The following is a 16,624-nucleotide window of genomic DNA, read 5'->3' as shown; positions in this document are numbered from 1 at the left end:
TATCGGGTCTGCCCACCTGGTAGACAGGGCTTCCATGTGTCTCATGGGGGCCTCGGGCTACAGGTAACAGCTCACCCTCTGCAGGGCTGCAGACCAAGGAGGGCCATGGAGGTGCCGGTCCTGTCCATGTGGCCACCCCAGGCAAAGCTCCAGACACGGAGGCTCCGGGGCTCCCTCTGCTCTGCTCTGTGCGTGTGGTCACACCTGGGTGCTGGGAGAGTCAGCCTGTCCATGCGACTCTGCTGGGAGGACACGGGATGCTCCTGCTGGTCCTGGGGCCCTGCCCCAGCCTCTGCCCCTGGCAGATTGCACCTGTGTCTTTCACTGTGACCAGCTGTGCTGTGGCTGTGACGGCCATGGTGAGCTCTGAGTCCTGCTGACGGGTCAGCGGGCGTGGGGGTGGAGACCCAGGACCTGGCAGCCCTCACACACTGCAGAAGTGCTGGCTCGAGTCTCCTGTGCGAGTGATGCACCCAGGCCCAGGCCAAGGCCATGCCCACGGCCCCGTGGCACCACAGGAGGCAGGACCGCGGCCCCTCCCACAGGACGAGGTCGCCCCCCCACCCCAGGCTCCTCCACCAGGGCTCACTGGGCAGTGGGTCAGCGGGCAGGGCTGGGACACAGGTGCCAGGCTGCAGACCGCAGGCAGCAGGGAGGCTTGCCCATCAGCCAGAGACCGGGAGCGCAGAGCGGTGCCAAGCCCTTCTGTTTCTGGGGAAGGAAGGGACGAGCGGCCAAGCAGGGAGCAGCCGGGAGTCGCAGCAGATTGAGTGCACGTGGCAGGGTCCCGGGGCAGGTGCCAGGAACCTAGGGCGCTGATAAACCCCGGCACCCACTCCTGTCCCCAGGCCCCCAGCCCACCAGCCTCCTGCCTGGCCTCGGACACACAGGCTGGAATGATTAATGTCCTCTGCTCCTGAGCCTGGTGTTGGGGCCAGCACCTGTCCCTCCCCTCAGGCTGAGCCAGAGAGGGGGTGAGTGCAGGCTCCACAGGGCAAGAGCAGGCAGGGCCCCAGCGGGCCAGGTGCCAGGCACAGCCAGGGCCTCTCCCAGATGTGACCCATCGGCATACACACCCCTGAGCGCACGCAGGCACACGCGCGCACGCAGGCACACGCGCACACGCGCACACACTTAGAGCTTTGGCCCGAGTGTCCCCCCTTGGACCCTCCTGGGAGAGCACAAGCGCTGGCCGGGTGGCTCACATGGCAGCCAAGGTGACGTCAGGGAGCAGCTGTCCTGAGCAGAGCACAGAGCAGGTCCCCAAAGGCAGGAGCGCAAGTCAGCTCAGTGTCCCTCCAGAGTGGACCATTTCCCCGGGGCTGGAAGGCACCAGGAGACCGGCCAGCCCCCTGCCTCCCTGTCGGGGGACCAAACCCGCAGAGGCCCCAGGAGAGAGGCCGCTGGGGGCCAGGCTGGCGGCTCGCAGCGCTCCTGCCCTCTCCCCGGGCAGCAGAGCTGGGCTGGGCTTCCTGGCCCCCAGGGCAGGGCTCGTCCTCCTCCTGCCAGGGTCCTGGGAGATGCAGCCGGGTGGCCGAGCAGCACCACAGCCACGCAGAGTCACCTCTGGCCCCCAAGGCCTGAAGACCCCCTGGGGCCCCTGAGGGGCACTGACCACTAGGCTCAGAATGCAAAGCTCCATACAGAGGGGCTGATCTCGTGGGCATCTGGCCGGTGTCGCCGGCCACAGGGGTCACACAGTCACCAAGGCCCCACGTCCCCCTGCCTGCCGCTCCTGGATGCAGTACCGTCCCCTTCCATCCTGTGGGGGAGCATGTGACAGGCAGGGGACACAGGCCTGGGGCCTGGCCGTCCTGAGATGTGACCCGGAGGCCCAGGCCCCAGGTGAGATGCAGACACTGCGGGGCTGGAGCGCGGGCGGCCCCAAGTCCCCCAACCCAACAGCACAAGGGGATTTTTGCCTGGAGCCAAAAGCGGGGAGAAGTAGGCAGGGGAGGGGGTCCTCTGGGCCCAGGGACGCCATCTGATTCGCCCAGCCGTGCCCTCCCACTGGGACGGTGCCAGGGTCACAGTCGTGCTCAATAAATACTTGCAGAGAAACACATTCACATTTGGGGCAGCAGAATGACGGCTGATGTTTCTCTTCTTCCAGATTTTTGGTAATTTTCCATTTTTCTATAATAGGTATTATTGAGATCCTAAGAAGAGTGATATAAAAATCAGAGTTATATTTTTCATGCAAGAACTGTAAAAGAGGATGGGAACAAAAGAACCCTCAGATGCCGGCACAGACAGTTGAGGCACGGACTCAGGGCTGGGGCTGGGCTTCAACTGCACGTCTGTTATGCAGAAGCTGAGAGGCTCCAGGCAGGTAGCACACCCTCTCTGGGCCTCAAGCACCACGGTGGTGAAATGGGCCACATTCACCTCTCTCCCCTCGGTGAGGAGGAGAATGATGTGAAGGCAGGACTGGAACAGGGGGTGGAGTGACCCCAAACATGGGCTCTACTCTTGCCGTCATCCCAGCAAAGGAGCTGGGGGTGAGATGCAAGGGAAGAAATTATTTAAAAAATAAGTGAGCGCTCAGCCCAAGTGACCAGGTGCTGAAAGTCACTCAGACACCCCTCCTTGGAGACCCCTCCCTTCCCCCTCCTGGGAGATCCCTCCCTCAGCCATGGGCACCAGCAGCGGCCCGGGTGGTGGGATCAGGGACGGGAGCAGGACGGGGCAGAAGGTGGAGCCCTTGCCCTCCGTCGGAGTCCAAATGCCCGTCTGGTGGTGGCCGAGGCTCCCTGACCCACCGGACAACCCGCTCTCTCCAAACCCCTGGCCTGGCGAGGGCACGGGGCGGGGTCCTGGGCCCGGGCACAGCAGCCACCTCTCAAGTCCAGGAGCGGGGAAGGGGGGAGGAGGGGCGGCTGAGCTCCGCAGGCCGCGTGGAGACCGCGTCTCCTTTTCCTTGAGGAGTCTGGATTTCCCCTCCTGTTGCAGAGGACTCGTGTTTAGTGGCCAGCTGGCCCAGGGCAGTTAGAGAGCAAACACGGCGAGATCGGGGTTCTGTGGGGGCAGGAACTAGTCCCAAGACAGAGGCCGCCAGGCCTGAGGGCCACTCGGCAGACCCACAGGCGGAGGGAGCGGCACTCGCACTCGGGACCTGGGCTGTCACCTGGGGCAGCTCCACAGAGGGCCTCCCGCGATGGCTGCACAACTCAGGATGCGCCAAGAGCCCCGAGTGTGTCCGGGAAGCAGGTGAACGCACAGGTGCGTGTAAATTCCACCTCATTACAGCTCTTGCCAAAAGCGTTCCTTTCTTTCTCTTTTAATGAGAGTCGAGTTCACCAAGGTGAAGTCAGCAGGTGCTCCCCGCTTGTCTCATGGCTGCCCGTCTCCTACCCTGTCTGCCACACAGAGCCCAGGGCAGTCCTCTGCATGCCAGGCCCCCCTCACATGTTCCCCAGGGCCTTGGCACACCCCACGCACCCCACCCCTTGCGCACACTCTACCCTTCTCCCAGCTTCTCCTTAGCCACCTCCTCCCCAGGACAGATGGCCCCCAGACAGGACAGTGGGAGCTCTCCCAGGTGCCCACTCTGTTGGCCTCTGGGTGTCAGCCCTGGACAGCGTTGCTGACCAAGCTGCCTCAGACCCCACTAGACCGCAGGCTCTCGGGGCAGGACCGTGTCCCTGCTCACCGTAGTCTCTCCCCACGGCCCAGAGCGTAGCAGCCCCCAGACTCCAGCTGCAGGGGACCGTAGCTCCCCCTCGCAGACCCATGTGCCGATGGCTGGAGATGTCTCTCTTTTTTTTTTAATTTGATGATATTCTAAGAGATCATCCTGTGCAGACGTCATCAGGACGTTTGCCATTTGCCATGTGACGTGCTGTGGCCCTTGGGTGGCCCTTGGGTGGTCTCTGTCACTCCGCACAGGTGAGCTTCCTGGTGCCAACGAGCCTGTGCACTCGGCAGCATCCTGGCTCGGTGCTTCCTGCGGGGATCACGGGATCACGGGCATCGCCCACGCCACGACTCACCACGCACCGCAGACTCCGCGGGGCAACAGCAATGAGTATTTTCACTGGGTCCTGCTGGGACTCTCTATTTATATTCTCTTAATGTACATTCTTTGCTCATATAAATTAGCAAAAATTATTTGGGTCATTCATGTCATAAATCATTTCAGGTCATTTTAAAACCCTAAGTGGTTTCACCTCGTACCATGTGGCCTCAGGCGTCCCCGCCTGCCACCAAGTTAGCGGCCGGGCACTGGGGGCAGGAGTGAGGGGAAGGACGATGAGCCGGGGCTCCCTCCGTGGCCAGGCTGACCTCAGCCACAGCTGGGGGCTGGGGAGGAGAGGCCCTGGGGAGGAGAGGCCCTGGCAGGAAGCCACGCGGACTGCGGGGGACGCTCCGGCACTGTGGCAGTGTCCCCAAGGCGGCCGCCCCACCTGGGGTGTGCTCCCTGGAGCCTGTCCCTCCAGAAGCTGCCCACGTGAGGCCCGGCAGTGTCCCTCCCTGCGGAGGGAGTCCTGTGGCCGCCGGGCTCTGAAGACTCCCTCCTGCTCAGACGCACCTCGGAGCTGCAGGCCCCAGCTCCCTCCCGACGCGGGGCCTGAGGCCGGGGGCTCCCCACACACTGGCCCCGCACTCCAGGGGGACCCAGACTCGGCGCCCAGAACCCCTGACTGGGAAGGCCAGCCAGGGCAGACAGGGCGGCCACCGCTGCTCCCCAAGCCTGGACCCTTTCACCTGGCATCTCGGGGGGCCTGGGACCCCACAAAAAGGCACAGAGAGGGACTCACACACAGGCCACGCGAGAGCTGCCCCAGCCTGGGCCTCGGCCCGTGAGGTGAGGGCCAATTTCCACACCCAGAGCCTGCGGATGGAAGCTGAGGGCCGGGGCACACTCCAGGTACAGCTCGACTCGCACACAGAGCCAGCGCTCAATCCCCAGTCTCCCCGCCCCCCAAAGCCTGACTCATTCAGCAGTTCCTCTCTGTTACACCTAAAGGAAGCCCAGGCAGGGTCTGAGGGAGAGTTCTGCACCCCTACATTCTCAGCGGCACCACTAGCCAGAGGGTGGCAGCCACCCAGGTGTCCATCAGGAGCCAGGTGTGTACAAAATGGCAGGTCCACATAGTGGAATATTACTCAGCCTTGAAAAGGATGGGATTTCAACACTGCTACCGTGGGATGTACCCTGAGGACATGGTGGTGAGTGAGATCTGCCAGCCAGAAATGACGAGTACTGTACGCGTCCAACACGTGAGGGCCCAGGAGGAGTCAAACGCATAGAGAGCAAGAAAAGTGGAGATGGCAGAGGCCGGGTCGGGGGAGGACGGTCCATGTCTGTGAAGTCGCGTTCCAGCCTGGGAAGCTGAAGGAGACCTGGAGATGGATGTGGGGACGGGTGTCCCTCACTGAACCGCACACGGGGAACAGTGAAGTCGGCCTGGGGTCATGTGCAGCTCACCACAACCCAGGACGTTTCCAGGACGGAGCCAGGCAGATCCTGACCCCTCTGTGGTGGGGCGGCAGGGCCAGTCGGAGCGGGAGGGTCACCGTGCCCTTGGAGGCCTCCACACTGCTCTGCTCACGACTGTGGTGAGGTCAGGACCTTAGAGGGCGTCCCTGTGAGCTGACCGGGGCATGGCGAGGAATCCGTGGCCCACGGTGAGCTCAGGCGAAGGCACAGGGGCAGGTGGAGGCTGGGTGGGCCGCCCGCCTGGACTCCCGAGTCAGGGGGAGAGGCGTGGCCAGCGAGGGAGGCCTCTGCCCACCGTGAGTCTGCCCTGCCCTTCCTCCCCGAGGCCGTGTGTCCAGAACAGCCCAGCGTCCTCGTCCACCCACAGCCGCTCTGCCCTCAGCTCGCTGTCCCCAGCACACAGTCAGGCAGCCGCCGGGCCTCTCCCTGGGAGCCCGAGGCCTGGATCTGATCCCCCCTCTGAGCCTCCGTTCCCCATCACTCCACCAGGGAGTGGGTTAAGGCCACGCAGGTGCCTCGGGGGTCCCCTTCTACGTCAGGGCCTTGCAGTCCTGCTCCAGCGGGGGCCCTAAGTTAGTGAACAGGAAGGGGGCGGCCAGAGGGCACGTGGGGCTGCCGGGTGGGTCTGCGTGTGGCACAGGCTGGCGGGTCGCCCACACCGCCAGGCATCCGTGGACAGTGGCCCTGAGTGTTTGGTGGAGGCTTCTCCTCGGTGTCGGCTCCACGTGGCACACAGTGTGGCTTCACAGACACCTTGGCTCCTGGGCCGCAGAGCATGGGGCAGGAGCACAGGTGGGGGCGCAGAGCCTGCTGCTCCTAGAAGGGCTGGGGTCTGCGCGGCACCAGGCGCTGCACCGGAACCCAGAGCCACCGAGGAGGGGGTCTAAAAGCAGGCCCAGCTTGCCCGGAGCCGGACAGACAGAGGGGCCACACTGCCTCCCAGCATCCTGGTGGGTTCCAGCAGAATGTCCCCAGTGTCACCAAGTACTTAAGACCTGGCAAGACGGGGCCTTGCTTATGATGGACCATCAAACATGAGTGTCCCGTCCTGAGCTGAAATCAGGGAGCCCCACCTCGCTGGACACCCGGAAGACCGTTTCCCACTTCAGCAGGTTGACAGGGAGGGCCAGGTCACCCCCGGGGGGGCTCCCAGCAGGCAGGACGTTGAACAGCCCCCTGGCCCTGACCCCGAAGTCTCGAGACAGGGCCCCGTGTCCCCTGGGAGCGAGCTGGCCCCTGGGAAAGCACAGCCGTAAATTAAGGAGCCATGGTGGCACCAGGCCGCAGAGCAGCAGCCGGCCCAACACAGTCAGCCAGAGGCGGGACCCCCCCAGGGCCAGCAGCCTGACTCCAAGGTCCCTGGGGGTTTCCTGAGAAGCAAGGAAACTTCCGTCCCCTTCCCGGAGCACTGCAGTCTCCCTGGCCTCCGTTCCACAATGACCTGCTCCTCCGAGGAGTCTTCCATGACCACAGACGCGGACCTCAGACAGGTCGCTAAGTGCCCGGGCAGCGCCATGTCCAAGAACCTGGGATGCTCCGGAAAGTACGTCGTGACCCAAGCCATGGCCCCCTGTTTCCCTAAGGTGGGGCTTGTTGTTGCTCTGCCTTGCTGGGGACAGAACCCGAGCCCACCCCCAGCCCTTTTCATTTTCACTCTGAAGAGTCTCACGCGGTTTGCTGAGGGCCTTGCTAAATCGCTGAGGCTGGCCTCAAAATCGCCAACCTCCGATCTCCGCGTCCCGAGTCACTGGGATCACAGGCGTGTGCCACTGTGACCAGCGAAGCTCAGGTTTTTGTCGAAGAAATCTCCTTCCTTTTTGACTCGTTGATTTAGTCTACATATAAACCTCATTTCCAAGGGGTGAGATTCATTTTGGAATTCTGACCCAATCTCTCTAGGGATGTCGCCCCCCAGCATGGAACTCACTGACCTGGAGCCAGCGACGGGAAAGCCAGGGCACAGGCTGGTCTGCAGGAGGAGCCCCTTCCGCCCGCACGCCTCAGGCAGTGGGCTGGGCCTCAAAGGTCGGCCCCACGGAGACCCGGACCCCAGGCTGCTTCCAAGAAAGCTGCACCGTCTGTAGCCCAGCGGCCCTGGCACCCTGCAGCCACAGCCAGGGGACGGGAGCCGGGCGGTGTCTGCCACCGCTCCCACTCCCCACCCACAGGGGAGACCTAACTGAGCAGCCCCTGGGAGAACGCCGCCCAGCGCAGCCTCTTCCTGGTGACAGGCAGGCACCGCGGAGGGAGCAGTGTGGCCAGCACAGACTGCGGCCACCACCAGGGTCGCCACCCAGCAGTGGCACCCAAGAGGCTCGCGACACAGCGGTCCAATCTGCGACGTTGAGCCACACGACTTCCTTCCCAAGAAGGGATCCAGTACTGTCATCCATGTGTCCCGTCACCATTCCCGTGACACCAGCCCCCAGGGAGTCACCCCAGGGTGCTATGCATCCTGCCGACAGTTACCAGCGAAGACTGACGGCAGGTCGTGGCCCAAATGCCAGGGTGGTCCCAGCGCCATTTGAGCCAGGTCATACAGCAGGAAGCACCTGATCTGCAGGGCCTTGGGGTCCGCCACGGGGAGGGGAAGGACACTGCCGTCTGGCCCTGCCCCCGTGGCTGCACGCAGCCTGGGCTCTGAACCCAGCTCCTGACACGGCGTCCAGGGTCAGGGGGCAAACGCATCCCTCGTCTGCTGCAGGTTTAGTACAGTCCTGGGTTCACCCTGCCTCCCCCCACACGTGCTCCAGGGGAGAAGCAGGCCTGAGAGGGCATCTGGAACAATCCGCTGTGGGACCCACAGTAGCCCCTTCCTGCCATGAGCCCTGCAGCCAGGCAGGCCGGCCCCTCCACCCGTGTCCTGGGCCCCAGACCGCTGTCCATGCCCACTGTGGCCTCCTGACCTCAGCCTCCCTTCTCCTGGCTGGACCCGGCCTCCTCTCCAGCCTCAACGGCCCACGGAGGAGGGCTCCAGCCCTCCTCGCCGTCCCCTGCCTGCACCTGAGGCCCAGAGCGCCCGCCTCTGGCCCGCGGCATCTTGCAGGCAGCCTGCTGCCAACTACGCTCCCCTTTCTCGGGTTTGCCCCTCTTCTTTTTCTCTGCCCTCCTGAGAGAGGAGAGAAAAGCCAGGTCTTTCGGAAACGCCCGTCCTGCTGGCATGCCGACGAGATCCCTGGAGCTGAAGTCTCTACACTCAAAGGGAGCCGGGGGGCGGGGGCCGGGCTCCAGAGTGCGCCAGACTCTGTGCATCTGGGGCTGCGCTTGGAACCCTCTGCGCCTCCCTCGGCCCGGCCGGCTCTCCTGTGTCTATTTCGGGGGCTGATGGGTGCGCCTCTGTTCCCCAGCCGCGGGCTTACGTGTGTGTATTTCTATACATCAGTCCCTCCCAGAGGCTCCGAGCCATGGAAATGGCACCTTATGCAAATCAAGGGCTCCTCCATCTGCCTCCGATTCCCCCACTTCCCCTTAATAACCTGCTTTAGGGGGATGCGGTACAGGCAGCAGATGATGCGACTTTATTTTTGTAAACCCAGTTGGTCCTGGAGTGCTGGCAGCCACAATAATAGAAGAGTGTGCCTGTTACCGCCTCTCGGTGAGGCCAGGCTGCACCTCATTAAAGCGGCCGAGCGGGAGGGGCTCCCCAACACAGAGGGCAGCCTGGGGTCCCAGCAAGAGACGCCCGGCCGGGGCGCTCCCCTCCTCCAGCCCTGTTGCCGGGGGTTGAACTGTTAAACTGAAGTCCTCACCCTGGAACCTGGAAATGTGGGCTTATTAGGGGATGTCATTGAAGACGAGCTTGTGTGGGAGCGGGGGTCTGACCACGAGGCCTAGTGTCCTTACCAGGAGAGGACACAGAGACTCGGGAGAGAAGGGATCGCGGGGGGCATGGCTGTCCCACAGCCCCCTCCCCATGGGGCTCTGCCGGTCTCAGTGTTGGCGTTGCTGGGGGGCGTCACTGCACCCCCGTGCCCTCAGCCCTGCAGAGGGAGGAGCCCACAGGGCACCTGGCAGAATGAGGCGGGCGTGTCCACTAGGGTCCAGCGGACAGGGCAGGGGCAGGGGCAGGCAGGGGCGGGCACCACACCCCACTGAGTGTCGCCCCTGCTATTCCCCCAAGACCCTGTCAACACTCAAGGATGCTTTTGTTGTCACAAGCTCCCTTTAGCCCACGAAGGCCACCAGGGTGCCACACGCTGTCCATGCCACTTCCCAGGAGTCTACGGCTATTTCAAAATAGAATGCAGGCTGCAGGGGTTCGTTTTCTTTTTGTTTTGACCACATGCTACGGGGCCCAGCAAGTGTCCGCTCCCTCCCCCCATGGACTCCACGGAAGCCAGATCTGCTGTCCTGTCCCTTCCCGGGAAGGCAGGAAGAAACGCAGGGGGAGCCCCGCAGCTCCGGGTCCTGCGTTTGCAAGTGTCCAGGAGAGAGAGGGTCAGGGGGAGTCTTACAGAGAAGAGGACCAAGGTTAAGAGAGGGGCGGGCAGCTGGCAGGGGCATGGTGCCCACGGTGCGGTGGCCTGGCCTGAGGTGAGGAGGAGCTGGGCACTACAGTGGCCCGTGAAAGGGAGGCGGGATTTGTGGGAAGTCCAGGGGCACCTGGCGCGGGCCAGTTAGAGGACGTGAGTCAAAGAAGGGCCTTCTCCAGAAGGGCAGGAGCCGGAGCCCTGGGGAGGTGTCCCTGGGTCTGCAGCACGCCCAGGCAGGCGGTGAAGGACAAGCTGCAGGTGGGAGGCAGAGGGGGAAGGACGCGAGCTCGCCCCCCAGAGGGACGGCAGTGGGCACGGGCCTTTCCCGCCCCAGAGGTTCTAGAACAGGCTCTGCAAGCCACAGCCGGGGAGGAACCCGCTCGTCCAATTTCCCAACGGTGCATCATGGACACTTTCACGGCCACCTGTGCCCTCACTGCCCACGGCCACTTGTGTACTACAGCAGCAGAGCTGAGCCCTGCAGCAGAGGCCGTCAGACGCACTACACCTGCGCCATCGCAGCCCGGCCCCCCACAGGAATGCCTGCAGCCCTGGGTCCAGGACACCCGCCCGCCCACTCTGACCTCCTACGAAGACGGAGGGCACCCAGCATCCCCCAGGGAGAGAGGAGCCAGGTGGTGACCCCATCCTCGCCCCAGGAGGGCATCAGCAGTGCAGCCAGGTGGACAGGGTGGACCTCGGGGAGCCCTCACCAGCCGAGTCCCCTGCACTGTGTACCTGACATTTCCAAAAGAGGGACAGTGCCTCCAAGAGTTGGAACTTTCCTCGTGCGACTCAGGACAGGAAACCCAAACTCAGGAGATTCCAGAGAAAAGATAAAAATGCAGCCAGGCAGAACCCTCTGAGACAGAAGCCAAGGCAGGGAGAAACTCTAGTCTACAATGGACTGTCCAGCGGCCATCGAGGACGACTGGTCAAGGCCAAGGCAGTGAGACCCCCCACACCCCACACCAAGCCTTCCTGGGCCCGGGTCCGCGGCCCGTCCCCGGAGCCTGTGCAAACCCACTGTCCAAGCCCACGTCCTCGTGCACACGGCCCTCTCCTCCGCAAGGTCCAGACACCACAGCTCCAGCCGGCTTCCCTCTGGCTTTGCAGGTCTAGAAGGCCCACAGCCCTGCTGCCCAGCGGGGTTGAGACCAGCTGTCCTGCTGTGCTTGGGGAGGGGGTGACAACTGACAATCCCAGTTTATAACGCACGCTCCCCTGCCCTCAGCTCTCGTGAGTAAACACACCCAGCACCGTCCAGCCAACATGGCGAAGCATCCCGTCCTGCTGCGGTTGAGAGGCTACAACCCATGGTCAGGCCTTCCCCAGCGCGGGCCCGGCCACTGCTGCCTGGGGCCGACTGACAGTGCTTCACTTTGAGTTGGGGTGGACTCCATTCGTGAAATTCTGAACCGAGGGTCCACCCAGCCCTGCAAGGCAGCGTGGAGGGTCCTCCATTCCCTGCCCGCGTGAGCAGGCCCTGGGGCCGCAGAGACGGACGAGACCATCCCGGCCCTCAGTGACCATGGTAGGACTGGGGGACCATGACACAGCCCAGACAGGACAAGAATGACAGAGGATGGCGCGTCCTCGTGAGCTGTGCGCAGGGCCCAGAGAATGGACAGGGCTCAGGAGCAGCTCCTCCAAGGCGGTGGCATTGTGACAGAGGTCCGTTGGCACAGGGGACTCTGAATCGCATGGTGGTCAGCAGCGGGGCAGGGTGGGGGTCTGGTACCCTCCACGCCAGGGCACACCAGGCCTGGGACTTCGCCATCAGGGTGGGCGAGCCCTCTTGCTACTTGGCAGAAGAACCAGCAGGCCCTGGAAGAGGCTGACAGAAGCACAGCCGTCGTTTCCAGCCCAGACCCAGTGAGAGCCACAGACTGCTGCCGCAGGAGGAGGGGACCCAGAAGGGCCTGCAGCAGGGTGCCCACCCCTTCCTGCCAGCTTCTGCGCGCCCTGAGGCCCCAAGGAGGCTGCTTGAGGGTGTGGGGGCAGGAGGCACGAGCAGGCCGGTGGGCCCAGGCGGCAGCGGCTGCCATCCTGGCCGGCCTCAGCCTCCTGCCACCCTAGGAGCTTTGCTTCAAAGCAGCCGGCAGAGGACAGGCACCCTGCAAATTTAGCAGCGTGCAGACTGGCTGCTTTTGGTATTCATCTTAGCGCCCGGGGAGGCGGGAGTCCGCTCACACCATCACATCGCAGCCCACGCAGGCGCCTGCAGGAGAGAGCACCTTTCCCAAAAGGAAAAAGGCCTCTGAGGCCAGGTCCCAGCGCCAGCCTGGGACGCCTCCCCCGGACCCTCCCCTTCTCACATGCGGCTAAAAATAAAGCCCCTTCTGGCAGCACACACACCCAGTCTCCCCGGAACATAAGCTCCCGGGAGTCTGAAAAGGGAACAGCTCTACCTCTCCTCCAGCCAGATGGGTTCCTGAGAGTCTATGTCCAGCCAGTTTTTGTAAATCCAATCCTGCTCCCGGTGATCCGCCTCGTCTCCGAGCGACAGGCCGCTGGCCAGCTCCTCCACTCCAGAGGCTCCTCAGCAGGCCTCAGCCGCTCCCGTGCCCGAGGAGGCTGCTCCATCGGAGGGTCCTCCTGTGACTTGATGACTCATGCCCACGTTTTGCTGTGTCAGGGCCCAGGTTTGCACTAAGTGGGGCAGACCTGAATACAAATGGCCCCAGGCTGTGTTGGGGTTTCTTTGAGACCTCTGTTTCGTGTCTTTGAGGCCGGCAGCCCCAGAATCACTCTGGTTCCTCTCACCTGACCCCCCAGGATGGCACACGGTCATTGGAGCAGAGGAGGCCACGTGGAGTAGATCAGGACAGGAGCCTGCGGGAGGAGGAGAGGAGCGAGGCTCCCTTCTGTGGACCTCTCGTCCCAGCAGGTCCTAAAGGCAGAGTGGGGCTGGCCCGCAGCAGAGTCCCTCTGCAGGCGGGGACTGCACCGCCTGGGCAGCGCGGGGTGGGTCGCAGCCGGGCCCACGGAGAGATGTGCGCTGTGGGGGGGGTGGTCTGGGGGAGGCGGGAGGAGGAGGCCGCAGGCAGGGAGGCCCACGGGACCACCACGGGGACCCAGGCCTTCAGGAGGCACCGAGGCTGCCACCCAGAGCTCACTGCCCAGGAAAGGCCCTCCTGGGACCCTGGTCCTGCTCTCCTCAATGTCGATGACATTGGAAACCCGGTATCAGGCCAGAGGCACCGCCTCAGCCCCTGCGCACGACTTTCAGAATCCTGGGACTCAAGGCAGGGCCCTGTCCCGCTCAGTGGCTTCATCAGGGTGGCTCCTACGGAAAGAGACCCCGGCGGTCTGGTGTTGACGTCCTTGGAACTCGAGGGTCCTCAGGGGGTCCCTGGTTGACACAGAGCAGGCCCCCGACTTCCCTCCACGGGAAGGGGCCCAGGATCCTTGCTCAGCCCTGCCCCGATTCAAGCCACAGGCCAGGTGCTTCCCTCTTTATTCTATTTAACGATCTCATCACTGGCCTCGGAGAGGGTTCTCGGCACTAGCCGTTGGCACCTGGGGTTTGAACGCAACCAGGCTATTTCCACGCGGCGAGGAAGCCTCCATCCAATCTCCCTTGTAGCCCAGGTCCAGGGCCCGCAGGCCAGCGGTCCAGAGTCCCCAGGCCACGCCCTCCTCCCCTGCAGAAATCCTCCCAAGGCCACGCCCACACGGTGCTGGCCCCTCCCCTGCCACGCCCACACCTTGCCACCCCACCCATGGGCCCTCGGAGGTACCAGGGTGGACCTGCCTTGCTCCGATGCGTGAGCCGCTTGCCTCTGCGGTCAGGGTGGTCCCTCTGGGTTCTGAGTCCGGCTTCCCCGCTGCCTGGGTCCGGGGACTTTCCGAAAAGCTCCCACCACTTCAACAGTAACCAAAGCCAGCGACGGTCCTGCCCAGCGGGGCACTCGGGGGCTTCAGTGTGCCCCCGCCAGGACCCCAGTGGCCCCTGGCAGCCTGCAGCTCAGGGGGGTGGCCCGACTCTCTCTGGTCAGGGAGTTCAGGCCGCCACTGGCAAGATCCGCGGATCTAATTTTTTCCTTATTATCATCGTTATACATATTCACTGCACAAAATTTAGAAACTACACATATGCAAAAAGAAGAAAATAAAAATAACCCATAATCCCACTAACCCGAAATAACTCGTGTTAACATTTTGAGCATATATACACTCCCAGACTTCCCTATGCATAGAATATGTATTTTTGGTACTAAGTGGGATCATACTGTACATACCATTTTGTAATGTCTTTTCCATTTAACCATAGACCATACCAGATCATTAAGTACTCTTTTACAATGTCATTTTTTTTTTAATGACTGAATTAGCCAAAAGATACTAAAAGGACAGCTAAGGACAGTTGAGGACAATTTTCCAACACAGAAAATCGCAACTAAGCATTAAATATAAAAATGCCCTTTGGAAACAAACTCCGTTTCTCTCTTTAGTACAAATTCTACAATCTCAAAAAAAAAAAACAAAAAAAAAACAAAAAAAAAAAAACAACGAGATCTGACTGGAGGACATGTCACTCTAAAGGGAGCTGGCTGCCCGGGGCTGGTGGCCTCTTCAGAGGGGGACGGCTGACTGCTCCAGGGGCTGACCTTCCCTCCCTACTGGAAGTTGTATAAGATATTTTCAAGGCTTGAAGACTGAGTGGCCTCAACAGCCGGCCGTTCCCTGAGGAGGGACCATGAGCAGCACCCAGGGAGGCCGGGAGTGAATCCCAGGGGGTCCCCGAGGCTCACACAGCTCTGCTGAGGGGGAGGCGGCATGTCCCTCGGCTCAGCTGGGCTCTGCCGCCACACCAGCACCAGGAGCAGCCAGGGGCCGTCCACACTGCTGGTCCCTGGAGCCTGGTTGGAAACCCAGAACCGGGAGTGAACGGCCCGAACCAGCCAGCCCCTAGACCCACGAGACTCGGAGGCAGTGTCCCTGGAAGAAGCAATCTGTGCTTGGAGAAGGGCACCCTGCCAGGCATCCGACCTTTCCCCTGTAGTCAACTTTATTTCCTCCCTGTGCTTAGTGAAGGGACGACCTGCCGAGCACAGAGACACAGGAGGACCCTGGCCCACACGGAACTCAGCTTGCCAGGTGCCTGGAGGCCAGACCCAGGGAGACAGCGGTCAGGGCCCCAGCTTGGGGCACGCTCTGGGGCCCTGGGCCCCTTAGAAGCCGAGAACTGGCCCTGGGAGCTGAGCCCACCTTCCCCTCCCCCGGAAGACGCTCTTTTGTCTCAGTGGCCAGTCGGTCACCACGTGCTCCTGGAGCCCTCCCGGCAGAGCTCTTCCCACCCGGCCTCTGGAGAGCACCCAGGGAGGCCGCTGCCTTCCGCCTGCTGTTCCTTCACTCTTGTCCCCGTCACCCCATCGAGTCACCCCACATGTGCCAGGCCTCAGGTAACCCAGAGCACCAAACGTGCCCCAGCTGCTGCCCCTGGTTCCCTGGGCTCACGGATCACCTGCAGGCCACAGAGCAGGACAGGAAGGCCAGTCGTCCTGAGGACATAGTGCCCACTGCAGTCGGTCAGGGTGGCCTTGTGTGTCGGGGACAGCCATCCCCACTCTGGGCCCGGGAAGCCTGTGGTGCCGGCCGTTTGCGTCTCTGAGCCACACAGCCTGCGGCCCACTCCATGGAACAAGATGCTGGGTCCCCGAGGAGAGGGGAGGGCCCCGGGATGGCCCCTGCTCCCTCCATCCCAACCGGCTGCTGGAAGGGGGCTGGCCCTCCCCACAGGGGCCACTCAGCCACCTCTGCACCCTGACCATGGCCAGCAGCCACTGAGGCCCACCTCCACAGGGTTCTCTCTCCACACTCCCACTCATGGCCAGAATTTAGCTGGCCCCAAGGGGGATGGAGAGGGCACTGCTGGCCCTGGGTCAGGCGGTGTGGCCCCAGACGTCCCATTGCTGGCCCTGGGTCAGGCGGTGTGCCCTAGATGTCCCACCTCTGGCCCTGGGTCAGGAGGTGTGGCCCTAGATGTCCCACCTCTGGCCCTGGGTCAGGCGGTGTGGCCCTAGATGTCCCATTGCTGCCCTGGGTCAGGCGGTGTGGCCCTAGACGTCCCATTGCTGGCCTGGGTCAGGCGGTGTGCCCTGGATGTCCCATCTCTGGCCCTGGGTCAGGCGGTGTGGCCCCAGACGTCCCATTGCTGGCCCTGGGTCAGGCGGTGTGGCCCTAGATGTCCCACCTCTGGCCCTGGGTCAGGCGGTGTGGCCCTAGATGTCCCATTGCTGGCCCTGGGTCAGGCGGTGTGGCCCTGGACGTCCCATTGCTGGCCCTGGGTCAGGCGGTGTGGCCCTGGACGTCCCATTGCTGGCCCTGGGTCAGGCGGTGTGGCCCTAGATGTCCCATTGCTGGCCCTGGGTCAGGCGGTGTGGCCCTGGACGTCCCATTGCTGGCCCTGGGTCAGGCGGTGTGCCCTGGATGTCCCACCTCTGGCCCTGGGTCAGGCGGTGTGGCCCTAGACGTCCCATTGCTGGCCTGGGTCAGGCGGTGTGCCCTGGATGTCCCATCTCTGGCCCTGGGTCAGGCGGTGTGGCCCCAGACGTCCCATTGCTGGCCCTGGGTCAGGCGGTGTGGCCCTAGATGTCCCACCTCTGGCCCTGGGTCAGGCGGTGTGGCCCTAGATGTCCCATTGCTGGCCCTGGGTCAGGCGGTGTGGCCCTGGACGTCCCATTGCTGGCCCTGGGTCAGGCGG

At 63.2% G+C, this 16,624-nt stretch overlaps 1 protein-coding gene across 7 annotated transcripts in view; it reads right to left on the bottom strand.

Annotated features, from left to right (window-relative positions):
* Rbfox3 (RNA binding fox-1 homolog 3) overlaps window positions 1–16,624 on the bottom strand; it is a 380,462-nt gene that overhangs the window by 311,981 nt on the left and 51,857 nt on the right. The window contains exon 1 of one of the 7 annotated variants that reach the window (XM_078041521.1): window positions 12,327–12,652. The exons of the other annotated variants lie outside the window; for them this stretch is intronic. The gene's annotated coding sequence lies outside the window, so the exon portion shown is untranslated. Of the gene's footprint in view, window positions 1–12,326; window positions 12,653–16,624 lie in introns of those variants that run through there. 7 annotated transcript variants of the gene reach the window in all.

Source organism: Ictidomys tridecemlineatus, chromosome 3 (genome assembly GCF_052094955.1).
Source record: "Ictidomys tridecemlineatus isolate mIctTri1 chromosome 3, mIctTri1.hap1, whole genome shotgun sequence".
In the NCBI taxonomy this organism is placed as follows: domain Eukaryota; kingdom Metazoa; phylum Chordata; class Mammalia; order Rodentia; family Sciuridae; genus Ictidomys; species Ictidomys tridecemlineatus.
The sequence above is the reverse complement of the archived record's forward strand: the minus strand, read 5'-3'. Positions and strand labels throughout refer to the sequence as shown.